This window comes from Trachemys scripta, chromosome 1, assembly GCF_013100865.1.
Source record: "Trachemys scripta elegans isolate TJP31775 chromosome 1, CAS_Tse_1.0, whole genome shotgun sequence".
Taxonomy (NCBI): domain Eukaryota; kingdom Metazoa; phylum Chordata; order Testudines; family Emydidae; genus Trachemys; species Trachemys scripta.
Genome location: NC_048298.1, coordinates 32,547,800 through 32,571,790, shown reverse-complemented (window position 1 = coordinate 32,571,790; position 23,991 = coordinate 32,547,800).

Here is a 23,991-nt window from a genome sequence, read left to right as displayed (position 1 = left end):
AAAAAGAAGAACAGGAGTACTTGTGGCACCTTAGAGACTAACAAATTTATTAGAGCATAAGCTTTCGTGGACTACAGCCCACTTCTTCTGATGCATCCGAAGAAGTGGGCTGTAGTCCACGAAAGCTTATGCTCTAATAAATTTGTTAGTCTCTAAGGTGCCACAAGTACTCCTGTTCTTCTTTTTCCCTACTTGATTCTTGCCTCACTTACTTTAGAGTAACTCAAGACTTACTCCAGTGAAGTCAATGGGGATAGCCCAGTGTACCATAGGTATAAGTGAAAGGAGAATCAGGCCTGATAACTGTATCTGTGACATATTTAAAAAGTAATAAAAGTATAGTGGATTAGAAAGTTTGAAAAGAAGAAATAAGCGTACTGAATTAATGAGCACATTGCTGGAATACAATAGAGTTAAGCTGGTACTGTATAAAATAATTTACAAGAATACTTTCAAGTATTTCCCCCTCACTTTCTGACCTGCAATTATCCATAAGCAATGAAAAAAGCTTCCAATTTATTTGTTGTTCAAAATTATTTACAAACTTCTTCAGTCAATATTTCTTGGTTCAGATCATTCCATTTACTAATTAAGAATATTATAATTGATATAGAAATGATAAATCATGCTTTAGTTTTACTAATTCCTTCAATTATTAAACACAAATGTTGAATTCCATATTGCATTGTAATATAAATCATTTGTTTTGCTAGTTAATTAACTAAGCTGTCCAGCCAGGGATTAGAAGCAACACCACGTGAATTATGTAACTAACTAAGGCCCTGCTCCTGCAAAGAGAACTGTGCACCCATCCCCCGCTGTCCTATGCTTGGAGCCTATTGAAGTCAATGGGGCTCTGCATAAATCATCCACCCCCACATTCTCTTTGCAAGACTTCATGCCAGCACAGTATGGATTAGAACATTGTAATCAAATATACTATCTGAAATTTGCTTTTGGCAAGTATTCAAGGAGTCTGTCTGTCTGTGGGACTTATCTGGCCCCCATTACTGGAATATCTCAGGATCTCACAATCTCAGTCCTGTGAGTTATGGAAGAGGTCTTATACCCATTTTAAAGATGCAGAACTGAGATACAGAAAAACTAAGGCCTAGATTCACAAAAGTACTTAGGTGCCAGTACCCCAGATTTAGGAAACTATATCTGGGTTTAGCCACCTGAATCCCAGTTTTAGGCTCCACTGTGATTCACAAAACTCACTAAAATCACTCAGTGCCTAAGTTTTTGCAGAAAAAAGTTCTGCTCAGGTGAGTGCCCTAACCCCTGGGCTATGAGCTATTCTGATGGGGGAGGTGAACTCAGTCTCTCCTGTTGGAGCTGTTCCACTGTGGGTAAATAATTAAAGAGTCATTTGGCCCAGAAAGAGAGTGAGAAAGTGCACAAGAATGAGAATGACTCAATAGCCTGATGGTTATTGCCCTCACATAGGAGGTAGGAGAGCCAGGGTCCAGTCCCCCTGCACCAGGGACACTCTAATTATTATCCAAAGTGCAACAGCTTCAACAGGGAAGAGTGGGGGAGCACTACATCAGCATATCCTATAGCCCACTGGGTAGGGCACTCGTGAGAGATGGCAGAGCCCTGTTCAAATCCCTTCTCATCAGGTAGAGGGGGAACTTGAACTGGGAGTCTCCCACATTGCATGTGATTATCCAAACCACTGGGCTAAAGGTTATAAGAGAGGACTTCCCCTCTCTCCCCCCCACCATGTTTTTTTCCCCAAAAAAGCCTTAGGCACCTGTCTTCAAAGAAGGTTCCTAGCTGTAAATCGCTAGGAGCCATAGGCACAGTCCACCAGCCTCGATTTAGGCACTTATCTTCATGATGGGGAGAGACTTAGTACCCCTCGATCAGCATCTCTCCTTGGCTACCTTAAGTGGCTCCCCACCTAGCCTCCTGGCTTTCGTGAATCACACTCTAAGGTACCTATATCTCTCCCCATTCATTGTATAGGTAGCCTAGGCATCTAACTCAGGCTTTGTGAATCGCAGTGCATTCCTGTGATTTTTCTAGGCACCAGAACTTAGGCACTTTGATGCTGAACATCACAACAAAGAGATACCTTTGAGAACTTGGACCTAAATGACTAGATCACACAGGAAGTCTGTGATAGCATAGTGACATATCTCAAGTCCTAGGCTAGTGCTCTAACTACTGAACTTCTTAGGTGTCTCCCTGCCTCTCCCAGGTGAGTATTCCTATCAGTAACATCCAATCACACAAATGTTCATGGAAAGCAAAGGTAAAACATTTGCAAATACAGCTGAGTCAAAATGGACTTTGGAACAGAATAGATATTCAAGTAATGTTATCTATGATTCTCCCCATTCTATAACACAGGTAAAACTCTCCAATGGGGGAAATACTGTTTTCCGTATCTTCTAGTATCTCACTTCAACTTAAGGTAAAAAGCTCAAACCAGGCATGTTTCCCCAAGACTAGAGCAGGAGAAGGCATCAGCAAAAAAAGAACTGGACTTTGTACCCAGATTGATCGTATTTTGATGGTATGAGACACTAGATTCAATGAAAATCTTTTGTCTGAGAAAGGAATGGGGACATTTTTTTATTTGATCAAAGGCCCTTAGAAATTGGTGAAACATGGACTTCATGAAAATGTAAGGTTGCAGTATAAAGAGTGTGTAAAACCAGTATTGCTTCCCACTTAATAATGCTTCCAGTAAACAAAACACTAAAAATTTCTCTTCTCTTCACCATGACCACGTTAAACTCCTATTAATATTAAACAGAGCTCGGCCTATGGATTCAAAGAATATGTATCCCATTATTTCCATACATATGCTAATAAATCTTCCCGTGATTCATGTCCATTAAGAGTTCAAGTTTATAATTTTGTAAACAAATCAGTATGAATAGTGTACTATTTGAAATATGGCCAGGTTGCAAAATATCTCACACGCCCTACACAAAGTTAGACTATGGAAAAACATTTAAAAATCTACACTCAAATTACTCTGGGATAATGAATTATTAATATATTGTTTGGCACATATATTCTAATTATTTGCAAAGGACATTAGTTATATGTGTCTTGTATATTCTACTAAAAAGCTGTTTTATTATATATTAACTATGATTTTATAAGATATATATACTACGCAATATGTATACTGTAATGTCTGTATAACTGTAAGTCGGTCAGATACTCTTAATTATAAATAAGGTTTTTTCAGGCTTAGTAACGGGTTTGAGGCATTGCTCATGGTATGGACCATTACAACATCATGTCTGGGAGACAATTACAAAGATTATATGTCACAGGACCCTTTGAGCTGCACAATTGCCCACTTGCAATTAGTTCCTCAGTCCCTGAGAAGTCTTTTCTTTCATTGGTATTACTGTGCAAATGGATTTAAGGCACTACTAAAGACTTAACTCTCGTTGGGAGCTTGGAAAAGGGCAGATTTCAAGGCAATCCAGTGATTCTGGCTGATGGGGCAGTTGGTTGGGAATGACTGTTCGTCTTTCTACATTAGAGCACCTCTGAAGTTGCTCTAACTTGTGCCAGTGGTCAGTTTGGGCCACTTCAGCTCTAGGCTTGCCAGGAGTTCAGTTTTCGACTTGAAAGTCGGTTGAAAGGGGACCTGTGCAGTGTCCAGTCAGTACTGCTGACCAGACTCCAAAAGTCCAGTTACTACAGTAACCATAACCGGCCTCCGCTTCCGGGAGGGCAGAAAGAGCAGCTGCTGCTGGAGGAGGAGGGATCCTGATGGCGAGCGGAGTTTGAGGAGCAGGGTCAGCACCCAGGCTCACCATCCACGACAGCCCATGTCGCCTTCTCAGCCTCCCACCCTGGCACACTCCAGCCCCAGACTCCAGGGACTGACCTGGAGCAGGGGAGAGTGAACGACTTTGGGGGGAGTGAGCGACAGAGGTGGAGGGAAGCGAGTGATGGGGGAGGGGCCTGTAGTGTCTGGTTTTGAAATATTGGAAAGTCCTATCTCTAAAGATGGATCCATGGTACAGTAGTGTAAAACCACCCTATGAACACATACCCCTGGTTCAGGTGCACTAATCATTGTGCTGGATCACCTGAGACTCCAGCTCTATGTGCATGCAAGAAAGCATGCTTGCACACTCAATTACCTGGTTTTACAATGGGTTGCAGGCTTAGCTTAGCTGCCCAATGTTTAAGAATTTGGCCCTCTCTGTTTTGTACAGCTGATTACACATATATATACTTTGCCAGTGAGTACAAAATGTTAAAGACTGTTAGTTAACAAATATTCTGGTCTGTGTATGTGTTTGCACATGATTATGAATGCATAGATCAACTGTACTGCTCCATTTTTTCTTTTGTTATTTTTCAAATAACATATGCAAATATTTTTTCTTTCAAATGCTTTTTTCAATATAACCTGATTTCCAAATATGTTTCTTCTTTAGAATCATAGAATATTAGGGTTGGAAGAGACCTCAGGAGGTCATCTAGTTCAATCCCCTGCTCAAAGCAGGACCAACACCATCTAAATCATCCCAGCCAGGGCTTTGCCAAGCTGGACCTTAAAAACCTCTAAGGAAGGAGATTCCACCACCTCCCTAGGTAACCCAATCCAGTGCTTCACCACTCTCCTAGTGAAACAGTGTTTCCTAATATCCAACCTAGACCTCCCCCACTGCAACTTGACACCATTGCTCCTTGTTCTGTTATCTGCCACCACTGAGAACAGCCTATCTCCTTCCTCTTTGGAACTCCCCTTCTGGTATTTGAAGGCTGCTATCAAATCCCCCACCCCCCACCCCCACTCTTCTCTTCTGCAGATTAAATACGCCTAGTTCCCTCAGCTTCTCCTCATAAATCATGTGCCCCAGCCCCCTAATCATTTTCGTTGCCCTCTGCTGGATTCTCTCCTGTTTGTTCACATCCCTTCTGTAGTGGGGGGACTAAAACTGGACGCAATACTCCAGGTGTGGCCTCACCACTGCTGAATAGAGGGGGGAAATCACTTCCCTTGATCTGCTGGCATTGCTCCTACTAATACAGCCCAATCTGCCGTTGGACTTCTTGGCAACAAGAGCACACTGTTGACTCATATCCAGCTTCTCATCCACTGTAACCTCGTTTTTTTTTTTTCTGCAGAACTGCTGCCTAGCCACTTGGTCCCTAGTCTGTAGCAGTGCATGGGATTCTTCCGTCTTAAGTGCAGGACTCTGCACTTGTCCTTGTTGAACCTAATCAGATTTCTTTTGGCCCAATCCTCTAATCTGTCTACGCCCCTCTGAATCCTATCCCTACCCTCTAGCGTATCTACCACTCTTCCCAGTTTAACACAACAAGGAGTCCGGTGGCACCTTAAAGACTAACAGATTTATTTGGGCATAACTTCACTTCTTCAGATGCATGGAGTGAAAGTTACAGATGCAAGCATTATATAATGACACATGAAGAGAAGGGAGTTACCTCACAAGTGGAGAACCAGTGTTGACAGGGCCAATTCAAACAGGGTGGATGTAGCCCACTCCCAATAATAGATGAGGAGGTGTCAATTCCAGAAGAGGCAAAGCTGCTTCTGTAATGAAGCAGCCACGCCTAGTCCCTATTCAAGCCCAAATTCATGGTGTTAAATTTGCAAATGAATTTTAGTTCTGCTGTTTCTCTTTGAAGTCTGTTTCTGAAGTTTTTTTGTTCAAGAATAGTGACTTTTAAATCTGTTATAGAATATCCAGGGAGATTGAAGTGTTCACCTACTGGCTTTTGTATGTTACTATTTCTGATATCCGATTTGTGTCCATTTATTCATTTACATAGGGACTATCTGGTTTGGCCAATGTACATGATGGCATATATGTGCCAGCAATAAACTTCCCAGTTTAGTGTCATCTGCAAACTTCCTGAGGGTGCAATCCACACCATCCTCCAGACGATTAATGAAGATATTGAACAAAACCGGCCCCATGACCAACCCTTGGGGCACTCCGCTTGATACCGGCTGCCAACTAGACATGGAACCATTGATCACTACCCGTTGAGCCCGATGATCTAGCCAGCTTTCTAGCCACTGTATAGTCCATTCATCCAGCTCATACTTCTTTAACTTGCTGGCAAGAATACTGTGGGAGACTATATCAAAAGCTTTGCTAAAGTCAAGGAATAACACGTCCACTGCTTTCCCCTCATCCACAGACCCAGTTATCTCATCATAGAAGGAAATTAGGTTAGTCAGGCATGACTTGCCCTTGGTGAATCCATGCTGACTGTTTCTGATCACTTTCCTCTCCTCAAAGTGCTTCAAAATTGATTCCTTAAGCACCTGCTCCATGATTTTTCCAGGGACTGAGGTGAGGCTGACCAGCCTGTAGTTCCCCGGATTCTCCTTCTTCCCTTTTTTAAAGATGGGCACTACATTAGCCTTTTTCCAGTCAACCGGGACCTCCCCCAATCGCCAGGAGTTTTCAAAGATAATGGCCAATGGCTCTGCAATCACATCAGCCAGCTCCTTTAGCACCCTCAGATGCAGTGCATCTGGCCCCATGGACTTGTGCTTGTCCAGCTTTTCTAAATAGTCCTGAACCACTTCTTTGTCCACAGAGGGCTGGTCACCTTCTCCCCATACTGTGCTGCCCAGGGCAGTAGTCTGGGAGCTGACCTTGTTCATGAAGATAGAGGCAAAAAGAGCATTGAGTACATTCTCTTTTTCCACATCCTCTGTCACTAGGTTGCCTCCCCCATTCAGTAAGGGGCACACACTTTCCCTGACCTTCTTCTTGTTGCTAACATATCTGTAGAAACCCTTCTTGTTACTCTTAACATCCCTTGCTAGCTGCAACTCCAATTGTGATTTTTCCTTCCTGATTTCACTCCTGTGTGCCTGAGCAATATTTTTATACTCCTCCCTGGTCATTTGTCCAAGCTTCCACTTCTTGTAAGATTCTTTTTTGTGTTTAAGATCAGCAAGGATTTCACTGGTAAGCCCAGGTGGTCGCCTGCCATATTTACTATTCTTTCTACACATCAGGATAGTTTGTTCCTGCAATCTCAATAAGTATTCTTTAAAATACAGCCAGCTCTCCTGGACTCCTTTCCCCCTCATGGGGATTCTGCCCATCAGTTCCCTGAGGGAGTCAAAGTCTGCTTTTCTGAAGTCCAGGGTCCATATTCTGCTGCTCTCCTTCCTTCCTTTTGTCAGGATCCTGAACTTGACCATCTCATGGTCACTGCCTCCCAGGTTCCCATCCACTTTTGCTTCCTATAGCAAGGTGGATACCCGCTCCTGCCCTGAGGGGTTTGAAACAGCCCTGGGAGAAAGCTGTTGCAGGGAGAAGCAGCTACTGGGCTGATTGGGGAAGTAGCTGCAGCTGGGCCACGCCCCAATCAGAGCCCAGCTGGCCTGTATAAGGAGGCTGGGAGCCAGGAGCTCAGCAGTCTCTCTCTGCTTTCAGAGAGAGAAGGGCCTGGCTGCAGGGATCTAAGACAAAGTACCTGAGTGGAGCAGGGCTGGGGAGCTCCAGCCTGGAAAGCCCCAGGCTGCGGCCTAGTATTAGGCCAAGGGGTACTGGGGGCTGCAGAGGGCAGCCTAGGTGTAGGCCAAGGCAGCAGGTCCAAACCCAACCCTGCTAGTGATGAGTGGCTGATACTGCAGTCTGCCCCAGGTGTGGGGCTAGATGATGACTGGCAGTAGCCTTACACTGAAGTGAGATGGGATTAGTGGGTGGGGGTTCCCCTGGGAGGGGAGACCCAGTGTGTGGGCTTACTGCCAGGGGCAGCACCCAGAGCAAGGGGCACCAGGATCCTGGGAGGGACATGGGGACCAGTGCTAATGACAAGGTGGATCACTGGCCTGCAGAGGGCGCTCTGGGCTGGATTGAGCTGATTCCCCAGATGACCAGCAGGAGGTGCCGCAGGGGTGAGTCTGACCCCTTACACTTCCTCTACTAATTCTTCCCTGTTTGTGAGCAGCAGGTCAAGAAGAGCTCTGCCCCTAGTTGGTTCCTCCAGCACTTGTACCAGGAAATTATCCCCTACACATTGCAAAAACTTCCTAGCTTGTCTGTGCACTGCTGTATTGCTCTCTCAGTAGATATTGGGGTGACTGAAGTCCCCCATGAGAACCAGGGCCTGTGATCTAGTAACGTCTGTTAGTTGCCTGAAGAAAGCCTCATCCCCCTGATCTGGTGGTCTATAGTAGACTCCCACCATGACATCACCCTTGTTGCTCACACTTCTAATCTTAACCCAGAGACTCTCAGGTTTTTCTGCAGTTTCACACTGGAGCTCTGAGCAGTCATACTGCTTTCTTACATAAAATGCAACTCTCCCACCTTTTCATCTTGTCTAGAACACTGCAGCATGTCTCCTCAGCAACATGGATATGTTGAGCACTCCAAAGTTGTCCTCCACTCCCTATGCTGGCTTCCCATAAAATATTGAATCAAGTTCAGGGTCTAGCTTTTGGAGGAGGTGGCTGGTCTAAGGCTGTGGAATGGACTCTCCCAGAAACAAAGAAACATCACCACCTTCCATTCCAATACAAGGTACATTTCTTGCTGAGAGAATGTTCTTTCTTTTTCCTTCCTTCTTTCTCTCTTTTCAGCTTCGAGGGCAAGGCACTTCTCCTTGAAGCAGGCCACTGCCTGATGGATGATATGGCACCACTGGGATCGGTTGGTGGCTTGCTCCTCCTAGCTTGTGATGTCCCATATCCGTTTTCTTTAATCCAGCCAGGAGTGTATATGAGAGCCTAGATTTAGGGCACCTTTTCTAGCCCTCTCCCCATATGGGGTGAGCGGGGGGATCCTAAATAGGACTGCTCAGTCATGATAGTAGCTGCTCAATTGCATCCCTGTCTCAGTCCAGGTGTCAGACAACCATCTAACTACCACCACCTACATGCAGATTCATGACTAGAGACTGCCAGATTCACTAATCCTGTCCCTGTCACCACTAGTCTGTCACTGCAGGGCTTGGAAGGTTGGAAATATGTTATTTCCCATGGTAGAAGCTCCTGCATGATTTCTTTTAACGTGGGGAAGCTAGTGCACCTACAGCAACCACACAATCATGACAAGCTGGAGGTCTGGGGCTCAGTGGCAGGGAAAGTCCGAGATGACTGGAGATCTCCACTTCGTCTGCCTTTCACAGCTGTTGAGATCTGAGGACCCTCTTCTGCCTGATCCACCATTGAGGACTTAGGGGATTGGACTATGCTTTGTCTGGGACCTCCCCTCAGACCTGTTCACCTTGGGAGACCCTACCAGGAACATAAAACTCTCTACAGCTTAGCTCTGAGGGTCATTGGAACACACAAGCCCCTTCACCACAACAAGGTGACGGTCCCTGAGGAGGAATACAAGCACTAATACAAGCACATAGCAATGTGTGTATAAATATATATATATATATATATATATATATATATATTGAAAAATATATATATCCCACCAAAACAAAACACTCCCGTGCACATAATTCTCCCCTTGGGGAGAGGGTGAAAGAGCAAGAAACACATGACAAATATTAGTCACATCACCCAAAGTACTATTGTGGCACTCACATACTACAGTGATGAGGGCAGTATAAAAACCTACACAGAATACAATAGGAGCTGAATTTCCCAAAGTTTGGCAATAGTCAACACTGGGGTGTTCACTAAGCTCCAGATAAGGATAGGGGCATATTGATGGGGGTGTTCAGATACAGGCTTTTGGTTCAGGATCATATCTAAATAAAGAAATATTAATCAATTAAAGGCCTAAAAGCATGAGAACTTGAGTAAAAAACCAGTGTTCACTGTGATCCTCCCAGTAAAGAGAGCCTGCCTCAAAGATCATTGTATGGGCTCAGGAGAGGGTCTAACTTTACATAAGCAGAGGCATAGTATTTGAATGTCAAGTTCTAAATCAATGCAAAGCAATGCTCACTCTGGGCTTTTGTTTCAGCTCTTTTACTATTATCCTTCTGAGAGGTACTGGTTAAATAATAAGTCTAGTATCTTGATAGCATCTAGAATTTCACACTGATTTTATTTATAAAGGTTATCATTTTGGAACTGCATTATACTAAAATTAGAGCTGCATAAAAGGATTCTGCTGTATCATGCAGATTTTGAAGAAACAGGTTTAAAGGGCAAAGCTTGGGAGGAAACATGACTAATTGACTGAATAATATCTTCCTCTGCAAGTAGCCCCAATTGTTTAAAAGGGACTGAGTAGAGGACTGATGAATGTGAATAAGAGTGACAGATCTGGCCCATAATGAGCACCTTTCATCTTGCATCATAGGTTTCACCCCCACTCTGAACCTTAGAGTATAGATGTGGGGACCTTCATGTGAACCCCTAAGCTGAATTACCATCTTAGATCTGGTCTGGCTGCCACCACCCAAATATTTAAGTCATTTGGGAAACTCTGCCTGCCCCCAAAAACCTTTCCCTCCCTGGGTAGCCTTGAGAGACCCCTCCACCAATTCCCCGGTGAACACCGATCCAAACCCCTTGGATCTTAAAACAAGGAGGAATTAATCATTCCCTCCTCTTTCCCCCTACCAATTCCTGGTGAGTCCAAATCCAATCCCCTTGGATCTTAAAACAAGGAAAAATCAATCAGGTTCTTAAAAAGAAGGCTTTTAATTAAAGAAAGAAAGGTGAAAGAAAACCCTCTGTGAGATTAGCATACAAGCTACTCTCACAGACAACAGATTCAAAACACAGAGGATGTCCCCCTGGGCAAAACCTTAGATACACAAAAGAAATCCCAATTTGATTATTCCTCTAATTGCACAAGACAAGTTACAAAAGAAAATAAACATAAACCTATTTATTCCTTTTCTAATACTTACTAATCTGATAAGAAGCTGATTCCTTGATTTTTTCCACTCCGGCCAAAACTGAAACTGACTCTAAACAAAGACAAAGGGAACTTCCCTCCTTCCTTTTAAAACATCTTGTCCCCCCATTGGTTCTTCTGGTCAAGTGTCAGCTAGGCTAGGTGAACTTCTTAACCCTTTACAGGTAAAAGAGGCATTAACTCTTAACTGTCTGTTTATGACACGGGTGTACCGAGAGAGAAACTTTGCTTCTTGGCTTAGTACTTGAAAACTCCTTGTGTGTCCCCATGATAACACTGAGAAAGAGACTAGGAAATGCATGACTTAAGATAACTGACTTTATAGAGTCGCTATACCACCCTCCCCTATCCTTTATTGAAAGAAGAAATCACTAGTATCTTAGTTTTGTTTTTATTGGACACTCAAGAGATCTTAAAGAAAACAAATTCCAGACTTAAAAATAAGTGAGTCTTATGAGAGTCAGAAGTTTACTTTAAAGTCATAGTCATTCTTCAAAGTATCGCCTAATCAAAGGATAATCTATTTACCTCCTTAAAAGGACATTATGGTTCTAAGGACAGTGGCAAAACTGAAGGACCCAATAAAATAAAGCCTGAACCAGAAATCGTGAAGAAACTCAGCCATTAGTCCTATAGATTATTGATTTGAATAAACGTGGCTTTCATTTGGCTTTGACTTAATGTCTTATAGTGATGCTCCAGCATGTTGATTATCCCAAAGAAATGCAACTTCTAGAACACATGAAATTTCCAAACATTTCATCCCTTTTTTAAGAATTTAGCCATTTACCTGAAAAGGTTCAATCAAGAAGAGAATTGACAGGAGGAGAAGAAACTGTTTAACCAACTTGGGGGAAAAAATCTCTTAGGAGCCTTTCATATTATTTAAATTGTAAAGAAGAAGAAAACATCCATATTAGAGGACAAGACTGTTTGGAGGCAACTAGATATAGCGAGATATGAAAAGAAAGACTGATGTGAAAAAAAGCATGAGATGAGTCCATTTGAAAGGTTGATATAAAATAATAACTTTAGAAAATTTAGAAGACAGCACAGACATATCTCAGAAAAGGAGATTTTTCAAGACGGATCTTCAGCTGCTGTAAACCAGCATAGCTCCATTGACTTGAGTGGAGCAATGCTGATTTCAGCAATATCAGTGAATATGGTCCTTCATATTTCAGAAAAACAGACTCTTTAGGAAAAAGTTATACCCTCAGACATTCACACAGAGCTATGTGATTAATTGTGATAGATAATTTATTCAACAAACTTTGCCTCTTTTTCTGCTTGTCCATGGACAGCTCATGATTTGCTCAATTTAATGTATTATTGCAAAATTATTTGCTGAATACTGGCTGCTACTAATGCTTGGTCTGCTTGTTGTTCATGAACATTTTGTCACTGTTGAGGCTAAATAAAAGTTGTTTTACTTGACCACTCAGCAAGTCAATGTCAGAACAAAGAATAGAATCCAGATGTCTTTGCATATTACACCGTGCTCCAACACACTTCCTCTCAATGGCAATTTCTACCACACAGCAGTCAACTTTTTCTTTTTTAACTTCCTTCTACAATTCCAAACATCTCTGTGTATTGCAATTCAACAGAGACAAACTATGATGGCAGACTTTGTTAGTAAATTGCCTAGCTACACACAGATTAGCTCTTTTCCAGTCTCTCTCCCTGTATTGCTGACTGCCTAATAAAGAATTGTTTGTGTTTCTTACAATGGATTTCCCAAAATGAGCAGCCAAAGCTCAGGAAGCATCACCTGAATCCCTCATTTTATACCACCTGAAATGGACAAACTAACTTTTACTATAGATATATTTGTAGTAAAAGACCCTGGAACCATTGTTAAACATATAAATATTCAACTTTGAATTTACTGTAGTAGAAAATACCAACATTTAAGAACTCAAATCCTTTACTGAAGCTGTTGACAACTGGGTTATGCAGCAAATGCTGTAATGGGTAAACTTTAAAAAGACGTATTTAGAAAACAGATACAACTCAACATGGGATCTTGATGGGTCAATTTCTTACTAAGGTTCACAAGGCTACTTGAAGTGTTTTTATTAATTGAGAGCCATATAAAACACCTTTACTCCAGTGCTATGTGAATAATCCTTTGTATGAGAATAATCTCTTTGCAATTATATGGCCACTTACTAATAGAGTGTGTCGAATCCTTAATCCTGGTATTGTAAGTGAATACAGTGGGCACCTCATTGAAAAAGAATGGCAATCAACTGGCTTGAATAGCTTTAAAAAACATGAACTTTCATTGAATTCAAGTAGCTTAAAGGGAAATTCATACTGTTTAGAGAGTAAATCAGAGACTCAAAGGTTTATTTTGTTATGGCACCAATGGTCCTCTAAAACACTGTAGATTATCCACAAGTCAGTAAACGTGTAAGAGTTGCTTAACAGCTATTTTATTGTTTTTAATTTAGTCTTCAAAAAGCAGTGAAGCACATTTCAAAGATACTAGTGGATATCATTAAAGAGGCTCAACTTTTGATGTTGCAACATTTTCAAAGATGCTGTAGTCTCTGTGTACAGGAATGTATGTACGTGAGGTAAAGATGGACCCAGGTTGCAAAATAGTCATGAAAGGGAGATAGGCCCAAAACTTAAAATTTGGGACTCTATCTGAGTGTCCCTAGTTTTGAAGGGTAGGAAGAAGCTCAGAATTGATATTCTGATTCAGGACCATCTTTCTGTTTAAGGTACATCTTCTATATACATTTCAACTATCCTTTCCAGATCAAAGAAAGCCTGTAATTCAATTACTGTAGACACTACAATGAAAGTCAGAAATTTCTGGGAGAAAATATGCCATTGGTGTAATGAATAACTTGAGATATGCTCTCCTCAATAGACTTCACTCTTACATGAAGGGAAAAACAAATAATTGAATAACTTCACAAAGTAGAAAAAAAGACAATGATATATTAATTAATCATTCTTTTAAAACACAACAGAGAGTCCTGTGGCACCTTTAAGACTAACAGATGTATTGAAGCATAAGCTTTCGTGGGTGAATGCCCACTTCATCGGATGCATGAAAAATGATATTCTCTTAAATTTGTCATAATGTGCCACTTCAAATTCAACATATTTAGTAATTAAATACATTATTGATTATTTATTTACTTTGCTATGTTTGTTTGTAGACATTTTTATCATGCTTCTCATTCTATATGTGAGTGCTTATATTTAACGTATGTTATTTGTTTTCTCTTAAGAAATGGCGGCACTAAATAACTCAGTTGCTGGAGAATGACGTGCATTTTTTTCCTCCGGGTTTTTCATTTGAATCCATCCCAAGCTGGCCAATTTGTATGACTTGGTGATTGAGCGTGTGGGTAGTTGGTGGTGAAGCTATCTGTGGCCAAGTATGTGAAGTTAGTTAGGTGGGGTTGATAGAGTGTGGGTGAAAGAGAGAATGAATGAATAAGATGACAAGAGACAGTGTCCAGGCAAGGGAGTGAGTGCAAACATATAACAAGTGAATGGGAATGTGGGCTGGTGTGGGGGTGCAAGAGAGAGGATGAATTATAGATGTGAAGGAGGGAGAAATGGAGAGTGGGGATGGACAGAAGGAATAGAATTTGGAGAGAAATAAAAGGAGAACAAGCAGAGTTTAAAGTGATTACAATTAATAAGATTAAATAGAAGCAACCCATCCCTGTTCTGCCATACACGCCATAGGACAGACAATCCAACAGGTGGGAGAACAGGACAGAAGTAAAGAGCAGGAAATAATGTAGGACTCAGACAAAGGAAGATTTTTAAAGTTTTAAATGAGCTGAGCTAGCTTTAACAGTATAGACTAATACATTAAAAGGGCCTGCATTATTGTTGATATTGTTTATTATTTCTATTGTACTAGCATCACAGGCTTAACTTGACAAGCATCTGTACATACAGCTATATATCTTATGGCCTAATATAAAGTTCAGGATGAATATCTTTTGGGGAGTTGTCATTCATAAGTAATACAGCCATCCCGAACTCATGCCATTAAAAACCTTCATATCAGTCCATGCAGTTAAATTTTTTCTTTAAGCACATCGGGCTGAAATCCTGCCATTGATTTCACTGGGACCAGAATTTCACTCTTTTTATATGCGTGTACATGGTTTGTTTGGTTGGTTTTTGAGTGTGTATGTATCATGCACCTAGACAGGAACTTTGTGTGTTTATGTGTGGGTGTGTGTACAAATTCATTTATTTACATAGATATGCACATACCAGAAATGGTGACACACACACAGAGCATACGTGAATTTTGTGAGCTGTATGTACTCAAAATGATTTTAAAAAACACAACAGCAAGCTGAGTACAAAATTTAAGAGGCCATTTATAACAGGTTGTAATAATATCAACATTTCAAATATAATGACAAAATTGTACAATTTTTATTACTCACTGTATGATATAGGTCTTGTTAAGAAAAAAAAGGTACTTAAAATACTCCCATTCCTCTGCTGAATAGGAAAGCGGCCCTTGATTGCGGAGACGTGCAACTATTAAACACAGTTAATTTATACAGGCTATTTAAGATGTTAAATGAACCATAAAGGCCAGATGACAGAGACAAATAATGCTCTTCCCTGAAAGTGCAGAGTTTCAGGCCCTGGATCTCCCTTTCACATTGGCACATTGTGTGATACTCTGTAGGGCCTGGCTGTCGCTTTCTCTAAATGGCTTAACCTTCAGCTCTGTGTGGTCTGTGTAGTACCACAGCCTGTCAATTAAAGAAAATCAATATCTGGCACTTTTCTGCCAAAAACATGGAGTCCCCTTTGGGGGTAAATAATTAGTTCAGAAATGCTTTGGGCAATAATTAACCAAACTAGACTTATTAAGAAAACTGCCTGCAGCATTTTTCCTTCTCAGAGGTGCTTAATATCTTTCACATCACTTCTAAATTATTTTGATTTAAGCATTTGGAGGGTTATAATTAACATAGTTTGACTGGACATCCTCCTATGAAATAAATTATGTTTTAACTGCAAGACCTCAGTGCACTTTTAGACTTCATCTTCATCTATCTGAATGTGCAGAGAAGGTGTATGAATGATTTGACTGAAAAGCCCCTGATTTATATTGTTGTTCAATGGAAGGAGGGGATGACTGCATTAGATACAGTTTGTTTAGATCACAGTTTATGGGCCCAGTCCTACCATGCCTCTGAACACAAATATCTGAATGAAGCCAATGAGAGGTCAGTTTACGGAGTAAAATACTGGTCCTATTGAAGTTAATGGACGCTTTGCCACTGAGTTCAATGGGGCCAAGATTTTATCCCTGAAAGGCGTTCAGGATGAGGTCTAAAGACTACAAGTTGACGTGATTAGACTAAATGCTGGTTAAAATTCAATAGTAAAAGTTCCTAGCTGGTTGGCCATCAGCTGCATATGTTATGGGCTAAACAGAGGCTGTTGGAAAGGGGGAGAAGTTCATGAAATTTTTGTTTTAAAATTTTGTTTCTCTTTTTTTCCCCTCAAAATTTTACAACCAGCTGTAGAACTGAGGCTCTGATCCAGCAAAGTACTTCAGCAACTATTTCAAGTCTAATCTCTTTCCTGTTACTGAAAGGATTAATTGGCCCTTCCACCTTGTTCTGGCTGTGAGTGCTGCGAGGGTCTTGCTCCTGGTTGTGAGTTGGAGACATATCTCTCCCCATCACATTCTTCTGGTTGCTGTTATTTTTCTCAAACAGTTTATAGTCCTCCCACTGTGTCTCACATGATCTAGCATACTGAGCTCTCCTAAAAAAATGGGGGGAGGGAGACTGAAACTTCCAAACAATCACAAAAATCCTTCCCCATGTGCACTGAGTGCCATGCAACTCAACAGCTTTTATAGATTCATTAAAGTACATGGAGTTAACAATCTGGGAATTGGCTGTTATGACGTATGCATGGAAAAGGCTTATACATTGTAACCATAATATTAAGCACTAGCGTTGGTATGTGTCAAACATTTGAGAAATATTTTACCAATGAAAATATCCATTGCAAGGAAAATTCAAATTTTCAAAAAGTTCTCCTAAACAAAACCTATATAAATGAAAAAGAGCAAAATGTGAAGTCATATAATATCTTTCCACCACCAGTAGTGAATTATAAAGCTGGTGCTTCAAAACTATAATAGATAAACCCAACAAATACCAAATGATAAAACAAATAAGAAAAGAGACATAGGGAGGATAGAAACTCCAGTCCCATCATAAGTATACAATTAATGGCCATGTTTATTGTCTCCAAAACCTGACCTTACTCCATCACATCACTCTGTTGAATAATTGTCTTCAATGGAATTATTCTAGTGTAACTGAGAGCAGAATCAGGCCAATTATATGTAGTTATGTGGGCCATCAAGAAGTTAATTACTTACAGAAACCAACTTCAATTGAGATTGTAGCAATCCATCTTATCCTGGCATAAAAGAAACCTTCCACATTTAGCAATGTCTGGTAAAACATTAATTCATGCTTCCATACAAGGATGGTTGGCTTGAATTTCCAGTATATCAGAATGATTCATTTAGCAGCAACTTTGGATCATTCCTTTTCCCACCGATTGATGAGATATAGAGAAATAATGTTACCCAAAAAGAAATGCAGATAAATCATTATTCATAATGATCCAGGGCATCCAAACAATTTGCCTTAACTCTCCAAAGTCTTGTTGCTATTTGCAATTGCTGGATATTCTCTGATGGAATATTTTTTTCTATTGGGGAATGCTGGTTCGTTAAAATTGAGTTGCTTCATGGAGTTGGCGCGATTTTGACAAAGTTGCTATGGAACCCAGGCAGCTTTTCCTTGCAAACCTAGTTATTGTAAAGGGAAATCATGCCTCACCAATCTACTAGAAATCTTCAAGGGGGTCAACAAGCATGTGGACAAAGGAGATCCAGTGGATATAGTGTATTTAGATTTTCAGAAAGCCTTTGATAAGGTCCCTCACCAAAGGCTCGTAAGCAAAATAAGCAGTCATGGGATAAGAGGGAAGGTTCTCTCATGGATTGGTAACTGGTTAAAAGATAGGAAACAAAGGGTAGGAATAAATGGTCAGTTTTCAGAATGGAGAGAGGTATATAGTGGTGTCCCCCAAGGATCTGTACTGGGCCCAGTCCTATTTAGCATATTCATAAACGATCTGGAAAATAGGGAAAACAGTGAGGTGGCAAAATTTGCAGATGATACAAAACTACTCAAGGTAGTTAAGTCCCAGGCAGATTGCAAAGAGCTACAAAAAGATCTCACAAAACTGGGTGACTGGGCAACAAAATGGCAGATGAAATTTAATGTTGATAAATGCAAAGTAATGCACATTGGAAAACATAATCCTAACTATACATATAAAATGATGGGGTCTAAATTAGCTGTTACCACTCAAGAAAGAGATCTTGGAGTCATTGTGGATAGTTCTCATCCACTCAATGGGCAGCGGCAGTCAAAAAAGCAAACAGAATGTTGGGAATCATCAAGAAAGGGATAGATAATAGGACAGAAAATATCATATTGCCTCTATATAAATCTATGGTACGCCCACACCTTGAATACGGCATGTAGATGTGGTCGCCCCATCTCAAAAAAGATATATTGGAATTGGAAAAGATTCAGAAAAGGGCAACAAAAATGCTGATGATGGCTTCCGTATGAGGAGAGATTAATAAAACTGGGACTTTTCAGCTTGGAAAAGCGGCAACTAAGGGGGGATGTGATAGAGGTCTATAAAATCATAAGTGGTATAGAGAAAGTAAATAAGAAAGTATTATTTACTCCTTCTCATAATACAAGAACAAGGGGCCATCAAATGAAATTAATAGGTAGCAGGTTTAAAACAAACACAAGAAAGTATTTTTTTTCACGCAACATACTGTCAATTGGTGGAACTCCTTGCCAGAGGGTGCTGTGAAGGCCAATACTATATTGGGGTTCAAAAGGGAGCAAGATAGATTCATGGAAGATAGGTCCATCAATGGCTATTAGCCGGGATCGGCAGGAATGGTGTCCCTAGCCTCTGTTTGCCAGAAGCTGGGATTGGGTGACAGGGCATGGATCACTTGATGATAACCTGTCTGTTCATTCCCTTTGGGGCACCTGTCATTGTCCACTGTCAGAGAACAGGATACTGGGCTTGATGGACCTTTGGTCTGACCCAGTATGGCCGTTCTTATGTTCACCTGTCCAACACTTCAGCATTCCACCTGCAGGCTGGTGGGGAGCTAAGAGCTTGAAAGCCCCATCTCCTAAGTGCCTAAGCTCCCAGACTCTTCTGCCCCTTCACAGCTCACCTGGCAGGCTGCCACAGAGAGTACGGCTCCCAGGGCTTCCACATGTAAATAAGGCTCCCAGGTGTTATCCTTCCCACTGTGAGGCATTAATCTGTGAGCTCCCATTCTCTTATCATAAATGTGGAGGGTAACAAAGAGACAGGCCAAGGCAGAGAAGGGACATAAATGTAATCGATTTAAATGCAATCCACATTATAGTAATGAGATACTTGGCTATCTTCTCAGGACTTCTTGAGTAAAAGTAACTTGGTGGCTGCACAGCAATGCTTTCACGAAACCATGGCAGCATCCCCCAGAGATCTCACAATAATATGCTTGCATTAATGTATGTAAATTAGTACACAGTGGAGATATGCAAACTTTAACGTGTGGTGAATGAGCAGGTGGAGGTCCAATATACACCATGAACCATATTTTTCTCCTTGTTAATTTATTTGTGACTTTCTAGAAGAAAGGTTTGTTTGACTGGATTTCCTCACTTTCTTTAATCATTTACAAAGAATTTTGATTCTATGAAATCTGTTGAGCACCTAAGTATTGCTTTCTGAGAAAGCAATGCATAAATGCAATTTTGACCCTTCCTGGGTATACCCAGACTTGCGAGGAACTTCACTACCACCTGCCCTTTGCTTGAGGCCAGGGGCGGCTCTATGTATTTTGCCGCCCCAAGCCTGGCAGTCGGGCAGCCTTCGGCGGCATGCCTGCGGGAAGTCCGCTGGTGACACAGATTCGGCGGCATGCCTGCGGGAGGTCCGCCGGTCCCGCACCTTCAGCGTACCCGCCGCTGAATTGCCGCTGAAACTCTGGGACCGGCGGACCTCCCATAGGCACGTCACCCAAGGCAGCCTGACTGCCACCCTCATGGTGACCGGCAGGCCGCCCCCCCCACGGCTTGCTGCCCCAGGCACATGCTTGGTGCACTGGTGCCTGGAGCCGCCCCTGCTTGAGGCATTCTTGCCTGCCTCTGCCAGGTGTCAGTTCACCAACTCCACCAGCCTATCAAAACAGAAGCACTGCTTTCCACTGCCTTCCACAGGCCCCTTTCTCTCTTTGCAGGTTAATGATAGGCACACTCCAACTCCCAAGTCCTCCGAGTGTCCCCCTAGAGTGCCCAATCCTTGATCCACTGGACAATCACAGAATTCCCAGATCCTGTGCTCCCAAAGGAACAGAACACACCAGCTTACCAGTTACACCTAAATGCTCAACACACAGCATTTAGATATGTTTATAGTAAAAACAAAAAGTTTATTTAACAAAGAACAGAGATTCAAATGACTGCAAGTAGAAATATTGTAAACAAAAGGTTACTGTTGCAGGTCATGCATGCTCTGTCCCACTTTGTGGTGGGGAAAGGGTTATTATAGACCCCAGGCCAAGCCTGCGCAACTCCTCTGGGTCCTGGAGTAGTGGAGCCTAACAGCCAAAGCCAATATATTTGCCCTCTATAAGGACGGGGTGGCCTATCAATCAGAGTCCATATAGTCACCAGTGTTCCCTCTAAGCTGTGCACCTGTGCGGCCGCACAAGAGTCAGTCAAGTGCTGTGCACTTGATTAATAGAGCCGTGCACACCCGGTGACTTGTGTGCAGGTGCCACTCCCCCACTGCTCTGCTGCCATGCTGCTCCTGCCCTCTGCCATGGTGTCCCTGGCCAGCGACTCCCAGGATCCTCCTGCTTGCTGTGTAGAATGGTGGGGCGTGAGGGAGCTAATGTCAGAGTGTCCCGCTCCCTCCTGCCCATGTACCCCCATCTCCGCAGAGCGGGGGAGTGGGGACTGGGCTTGGGAATTAGAGGGAGCTGCTGCCGGCTGCTGCAGTCTGAAGGAGCCTTCAGATTGGTGAGTGCCTCGCTGCTTAACGAGACAGAGTACGGTCTCTCATACACTTCCCCCGCAGCCAGCACACACACACTCTGTCTTTGTCTCTCTCACGCGCGTGCACACACACAAACACACACACAGTCTCTCTCTCACACACACATGCACACACACACTGTCTCTGTCTCACACACTTACACTCTGTGTCTGTCTCACACACACACTGTCTCTCTCTCTCACACACACATTGTTTCTCTCTCTCTCACACACACACTGCCTCTGTCTCACACATACACTGTCTCTCTCTCTCTCTCTCACGCTCACACACACTATCTCTGTCTCTCTCACACACACACACTCTGTCTCTCTCTCACAGACACACACTGGCTCTGTCTCACACAGAGGCCCGCTGACAGTGGGGGGCAAAAGAGGCAATTGTCCAAGGGCCCGGGCAATTTAAAAGTGCCCGGAGGCCCCTGGCTGCCGCAGTAACTGTGGCTGGGAGCCCTGGGCCCTTTTATATTGCCAGGACAGGCCACAGGGCTCCGAGGCACGTGTGGCTGCTCTGGGCTGGGCCTCACACTTTGGGTTCTCCCCAGGCTGTCAGTCTTTGAAGTCTCATAGACTCATAGACTCATAGACTTTAAGGTCAGAAGGGACCATTATGATCATCTGGTCTGACCCCCTGCATGCTGCAGGCCATAAAACCGTCCCTACCCCTTCCCTGGACTCTGCTGTTGAAGTCCCCAATCCTGTTTTAGGTGACTTCAATCGGCAGAAACCCTCCTGCTAGAGATCCCTGCCCTATGCTGCGGAGGAAGGCGAAAAACCTCCAGAGGCTCAGCCAATCTGCCCTGGAGGAAAATTCCTTCCCGACCCCAAATATGGCGATCAGTAAGACCCCGAGCATATAGGCAAGAGTCTCCAGCCTGACCCCTGTCAGCCATTATACAATTTACCTACCATTTCTTGGTTTTCCTTGACTACTATGTTTTACCATTAAACCATTCCCTCCATAAATTTATCTAACTTAATCTTAAAACCAGACAGGTCCGTCGCCCCCACCGTTTCCCTCGGAAGGCCGTTCCAATATTTCACCCCTCTGACGGTCAGAAACCTTCGTCTAATTTCAAGCCTGAACCTCCCCACGGCCAGTTTATATCCATTCGTTCTCGTATCCACATTAGTACTAAGCTGGAATAATTCTTCTCCCTCCCTCGTATTAATCCCTCTAATATATTTAAAGATAGCAATCATATCCCCCCTCAGCCTTCGCTTTGTCAGACTAAACAACCCAAGCTCCTCTAGTCTCTTTTCATACGACAGGTTTTCCATTCCTCTGATCATCCTAGTGGCCCTTCTCTGCACCCGTTCCAGTTTGAGTTCATCTTTTTTAAACATGGGAGACCAGAACTGCACACAGTACTCCAAATGAGGTCTCACCAGCGCCTTGTACAACGGAAGCAGGACCTCCTTATCCCTACTAGATATACCTCGCCTAATGCATCCCAAGACAGCATTGGCTTTTTTCACCGCCACGTCGCATTGTCGACTCATAGTCATCCTGCGGTCTACTAGGACCCCTAGGTCCTTCTCCTCTTCCGTTACTTCTAACCAATGCGTCCCCATCTTGTAACTAAAATTTTTATTAGTCATCCCCAAATGCATCACCTTACACTTTTTACTATTAAATTTCATCCTATTCCTGATACTCCAATTCACAAGCTCGTTCAAGTCTCCCTGCAGGATATCCCTATCCTCCTCCGAATTTACAACGCCTCCCACCTTCGTATCATCCGCAAACTTTATCAGCCCACTCCTGCAATCGGTTCCGAGGTCAGTTATAAATAGATTAAATAAAATGGGTCCCAAAACCGAACCTTGAGGCACTCCACTAGTAACCTCCCTCCAACCCGACAGTTCACCCTTTAATACGACCCGCTGCATTCTCCCCATTAACCAATTCCTTATCCACCTCTGGATTTTCATATCGATCCCCATGTTTTTCAGTTTAACCAATAATTCCTCATGGGGTACAGTATCAAACGTGATGGATTTGTCACTTCTGCCCCTGGCCCAGAATTCCTGTCAGCGGGCCTGCTCACACACACATTCTCTCTCTCTCTCTCACACACACACACACACACACACACACACACACACACACACACACACAGTCTCACACTCACATACATTCTGTCTCTTTCGCACCTCCCAACACATACATTATTGTTACTCCTTGATACTTCCTGCAGTGCACATATATTCTCTGTAATTTTATTCTTTCAAAGTGCTGTTATTTTTGTTTTTTGACTGGTCTATGCATTTCACAATTTTATTTCTCTCTTATGCTTAAATTTAATTCTTTGACTAGTGAGTTCTAAAATGCCTAAGCTGTCCTGGCTGGAGTAATTATCCCTATGGCAACCCTTTAAAAATATATATTATATTTAGGTTTTTTGTTTCTACTGGGGGCGCACATCCGCATATTACCTTGATATTGGTCCCCATAACAAAATTCATTCTGCATATGGATGGAAAAAATAGAGAGACCATTGAAAGTTGCCCTCTCTATCAGGGCAGTGCAGCCTAGCGGCCAGAGTCAGTAGGGCTGCCCTCACGAGCAGGGCTGGGCGGCCTAGCAGCCAGCATCAATAGGGTTGGTGAGGTGGGCCGCCACCTCAGGATGGACAGTGGCCAGGATAAGAGGACCTGGTCCCTGCCTTTCCATCAGGTCCCAACCCATGGCCACCAGCTCGGTGGGGATCCAGCCAAAACACATTGAGCTAGTCTCTGGTTCTCCAACCACCTTCCTGCAAAGACTCCCTGGGATGCTTCCTACCCGCTTCTCCGTGGCTTGTGGTCTCAGGGTTCCCCCAGTCTCTCCTTCCTCTGTAGCATCGGGAGCCTGGGGAGCATGGGTCACTGTCATCTGGCTGACCTCCACATTGTGCTGTGCCAGCGGTCCTTCAGCAGGAGCCTGCAGCACACCTCCTTCCCCTCCGGCAGAATGAGCCCTGAATGAG